This window comes from Armigeres subalbatus, chromosome 3 (assembly GCF_024139115.2).
Source record: "Armigeres subalbatus isolate Guangzhou_Male chromosome 3, GZ_Asu_2, whole genome shotgun sequence".
NCBI lineage: Eukaryota > Metazoa > Arthropoda > Insecta > Diptera > Culicidae > Armigeres > Armigeres subalbatus.
This window is the reverse complement of record NC_085141.1, coordinates 35,453,638-35,458,711: the sequence shown is the minus strand read 5'-3', so window position 1 is coordinate 35,458,711 and position 5,074 is coordinate 35,453,638. Positions and strand designations below refer to the sequence as shown.

The 5,074-nt window shown below is 38.8% G+C and overlaps 1 long non-coding RNA gene across 1 annotated transcript; it reads right to left on the bottom strand.

Moving 5' to 3' along the window:
- Positions 1-749: 749 nt before the first annotated feature.
- On the bottom strand, positions 750-2,163 carry LOC134221797 (uncharacterized). The gene is made up of 3 exons (XR_009982378.1): positions 1,912-2,163; positions 1,446-1,855; positions 750-1,349 (listed from the first exon to the last, which is right to left on the bottom strand). It is a non-coding gene; the product is annotated as an uncharacterized LOC134221797 (long non-coding RNA).
- Between the last annotated feature and the right edge of the window lie 2,911 nt (positions 2,164-5,074).

The window sequence follows — 5,074 nt, the reverse complement described above, 5'->3', positions numbered from 1 at the left end:
TCCAAGAACTTCAGGAGTATTTACTGAAGGAACTCTAGGAGAATATGCTGGAAGAACCTTAGGATAATTCGCTGAAGGAATTCCTGAAGAATTTACTGGAGGAACTCCAGAAAGATTTGGTGGAGGAACTCCAGATAAGTTTGCTGGAGGTACTCCAGGAGGATTTGGCGGAAGAACTTCAAGGAAATTTGGTGCAGGAACTCCTAGATAATGAAAATGATGATGATGAAAAAACTCTAGGAGAAATTTCTGATGAAAATCCAGGACAAATCAACGAAGAATTCACTTCAGAATTTCAGGAGGATTGAGGAATTCTAGTAGGATTTGGTGGAGTAACTTCAGGAGGATTGGGTAGAAGAACTTTTTTTTTTTTTTTTTTTTAACTTTATAAGGATTTGCCGGGGAAACTCCAGGAGGATTTGGTGGAGGAACTACGGGAGAATATGGCGGAGGAAGTCCAGGAAGGTTTGTTGGAGAAACTTTTAGAGGATTTGCTGAAGGAACTCCATGAGGATTTGCTGGAAGAATTATAGGAGAATTCACTGTATGGAGAAACTCTAGGAAGATTTAATGGAGGAACACCAAAAGGGTTTACTGGAGGAACTCGAGGAAGATTTGATGGTGGAATATCAGGAGATTTGCGGGAAAATTTCTAGGATTGGCTTTGCCTCTTCAAGGGTTGGCTTAGGGAAGTCCAGAAGGATTTGCTAGATGAACTAGATGAATTTGCTAGGCTCATCTGCTGGGCCACCTGCGTAGAAATCAAGCTGGTCGGAACAATTCACTAGGTATATAGATGGAAAAGATCGACGATAAGTTCAACCCATTAACTGTGTAATGGTCATACAGGGACTAACCATAACGAATAATAAAGAGTTGACTATAGAGCGTTTTTCGAAGACATCCTGGGAATTCTCCTTGTCTTTATAACTAAAAAACAACCACGGCCAATGGAGTCTCGATATCTTGGGTGTTGTTCAGTTTGCAGGGAGCTCTCACCAACTGGCAGTTCTTGCCGTCGACGTTGATGAACAATGTGTAGTTCCTGAATATAATTGTTCGGTCGTACAGCCATAGTCTGAACTTTGCCTATATTCGCAGTTTGCGATCACCACTGAAGACCTGCTGCCTTGTTGTCCAATCCCATTATTGCAGTAGACCGTGTCAAATCAAAATAGATTGGTATCGTTACGAAGCCGAAGTCTCTGATGCTTTTTTTCAATGGCAGCCACCAATTCAGCACATATTTAGCCATCTGTGTGCTATAGTATCACGTATCTATATAAACTTTGACTGGATTCCCTTGTCAGCATTAGGTACCTTTACTTTCCTCAGATCAGCGGCCAACTCTAGATGATCAACGTTGTAAATGGTAAGAAAACAAAACAAAATATTGGAATTAATGGATTATATTGCAAAATGATTATCATGGAATGAAAACATACCTTTTGTTGTCATTATTGGTAGTTTCTTCTCGCAATCGCATTCGTGCTGCTCTTCGTTTTTATCGCGGCTTATCTCACCGGAATTTCTAATAATCCCATTTCTTAATGGGGAAGAGAACCCCAAATGCGTGCATCCATATACACCGATTCGTTTGAATGATGTTTCCAATTGGTCTTGCTGGCGTAACCGAGAATGCACATCGCATTATGGACGAATCTCCCACGAGCCAGAAGCAAACAATCTTATTACCATGACGCGGAACTGGGAGCCCTGTGATTGCCCCGATCTCTTGTGTTTTTCACTCCACCGTGCTCGTTTCTCTCGCGAAGAAACTCAACCCGCAACCGTTATCTGTCATAGTTGTCTCGTAGCCAACGCGACCCTCACGGCATCGGCAGTACCAGTATTGCTGCAATGAAAATTAAATATAATTCTCACAAGACAGTTGCCCTTTTTTATGTCCACCTTTTTATGTTACCGGGCACCTTCAAGTTTGAGGAGCACTCAATGGTTTCCGTCTGCTTGGTTAAAGAGAAACTTGATCCACGGAACTCATTTCCTCACGAGATCCGGTTTTATACACGTTTTTGGTCCGGGAATAGCAAAGTTGAGCGTTTTGCGAGGCCCATCAGAGGCTTGAGCGAACAGAATCTCCTAGAATTGTGCTGCTGGTAGTTCTGCGGACTGTTCCTGGGTAACACCTTCGGTTGAATGCATCCAAAGAAAATTCTGATCAGTAATGTTTTGAAAGAACAGACACCAAAAAGTTTGACAGAAGTATACACCAAGACAAAAATGTGTATGAAATTTTTGCGGCGGGATGGCGAGATTTAATAAAAAGATTTCAAAAGATTTACAAAAAAAAAAAAATAAGTTACCGAATCAAATGATTCAAGTGTCTACCCCCCTGCGAAAATCCCTTTAGAAGAAAACCTTCGGAATTTGATTTAGGATTTGTTTTAAATTCTTCGGGAATTTCTAATAAAAATTCTTCCAGTCATTCCTCTAAGAATTTATTCGGTAACTCTAAAAAAATGGTTTTCGTACGGCCGAGTTGCCGAATAATATGCAATTAATTGAACTCTAAAAAGTTATTTTTCGTATTTTTTCGAAATGTTTCTCTGGAATTTATTTGGAACTTTATCCAGGAATTCTTTCTGAATTTCCTATAGGAATTCTTTTGGACATTCCTCCGGAAATTCCTTTAGTAACTCTTCCAGAAATTCCTGCAGAATGTAGATCTTCGAAAACTTCCTTTAAGAATTCTTTCAGGAGTATCTTCTGAAATTCTTTTGAGAAATGTTCGGAAATTTCGTTTATAAATTCTTTATTTTTCAATCCATCGTTTAAGTGTTTTTTGATTGCAAATAAGTTTAACACTGAAATACCATTTTTTCGAAAATTCCTTTAAAAATGTCTCCAAATCAGAATTCGTTCCGGAATTGTTCCTGCAGGAATTTTGTATGGTTCACTGAAAAAACGAACAGTGGGTAATGTCTGTGACATAACCGCTAAGTGGACGTAGGACTTGACTTGACCATGCCTTTAAGATACATAATATGTCCAAATTTCTCACATCAACTATTTTGGATAAATAATCGGCGTTGCATACCATTCCTTGGCAAAATCTTCTCATCAAACCGCCATAGAAATCAAATCTACCTCGAACAAAAATCATCAAAAAAAAATTCGGGAGGTATCTGTCCGGTCACGAAATATTAGCCTCGACAGTGGCAACCTTCCCACTGAAGGACTGCCTGAAATAAACCACAAGTTGGCTCAGCAGGGGATGTAGACTATATCTCAGCCCTTCCACTGAAGGGCCTTCTAATCCGTGCGATAGCGACTGAAGGAGAACATTATTTTTAATTCTTAGAGCCTTGAAAAAGGCTGTTTGCTTCGGCTAAGTGCAAAAAGTAAGAAAATGGTCTTTTTAAATAACCGCGAATTTCTAGTGATGGTATAAAAAAGACTGAATGCTCTGCGAGCGAATGCACTTTTCTTTTATACTACTATAATTGAAATGGGTACTAGATCCAAAAAAAGCTCGTTGCTATGAAAAACGACAACAAAACAAATGTCATGTTTTTATTGATGATGTGTTTGTTATTGTCCAAAGATGGTCTAGTAGCCTAAAAATTTGAACATATCGACATGAGGAGAGTGAATCCAGAGCAAAATATGATCAGAACACATCGAGATAGAGAGTTATCGAGATAGGGAGGTTATCGAGATGCAGAATGCCCAAATGTATGAAAATTGAAGGGACCGAGGAAACCATCGACATAGGGAGAGATATCGAGATATAGAACATCGAGATGTAGAGAGTCGACTGTACTTACTTTTGAATCTTCTCTGCAGGTTCTATCACAAACGCCCGAATGACACTCGCCCGAATGACAAACGCCCGAATTCCATTCGCCCGAATAGACCAAACGCCCGAAAAGACCATTCGCCCGAATGGACCACTCGCCCGAAAAGACCATTCGCCCGAATAGACTATATGCCCGAATAAACTCTTCACCTTACTTGATGAAAAGATTTTTTGTGACTAATAAAAAGAAATAGTATATTTGATTTCCTACTTATCTCATATTTTGTTGTAAACGTCTCTCACATGTATCTAAATATTCGTTTCGTTTATGTGTGAAATAATTAGAAAAATAACGATGTTATGTACTTTCTTTTTCATAATATTCAAATAATGACTTGATTTCTTTATATATGTATGCATAAAATCCTTTAATGTAGCTTCACACCTCGGGAATTCGGCCTGCATTTTTTTCCCCAGGGCACAGGGACCAAAATCCGGCAGATAACTTTCCCGGGGTGTAAAGCACCATTTAACATTGATTATAAGAAAAATATATTAAGCTCTTTTAGTGGAATGTATTCATTCAACCGTCTAAGACGAATTAAGTACTCTCCATTTAATTCCACCAATTATTTTCGATATCTTTGCAGATACGTATTTCGACCACAACTGTGTGGTCGTCTTCATCACTGTCTTGCAATCCATTCACATAGAAAAAAAAGTCAGTCTCAATCGCTCGGCATCGTTGAGAGAATCAGATATTAAAATATGTTTTATGTTTGCTGGTCACCTATACCGGTCCACAAGCATCCTGAAATGAATCAAAATCTAATAATTAGAGCTGTCGCGAAAAATAACGTTGCAAGGGTATTTATTTAAACCAATTGCAAAAATAAGGGAGCAACTAGGAATTCGCCCTTCTTTTCTTCATACATTGTTCTTTCTAAATGTATTGAAGACATGATTTCTTCCCTAAGTATTAAGGTTCAAGCTAAATTCGTTTTTAAGATAAGCAAAAACGAGCCACGTCGTATAATATAACGCCGGTGACGACGTGATGTACCCTTATAAGCATCAGAATGTGACGATATATATGTGCATATCGACAGATGCTATATGACAACATTGGACGCAGAACCTTTCTTGCGATCGACTATCCATGGGACTATCTTGCTATTTCCTTCAACACATCATTCAGTGTTGTAAGCACAAGCAAAGATTTGGATAATTGACGGAACATTCTCAACTGTTCCACAACAATTTGCTCAAGTGTTAACAATTCACGGAACTGTAATCGAAGGTCAATACCGTCGA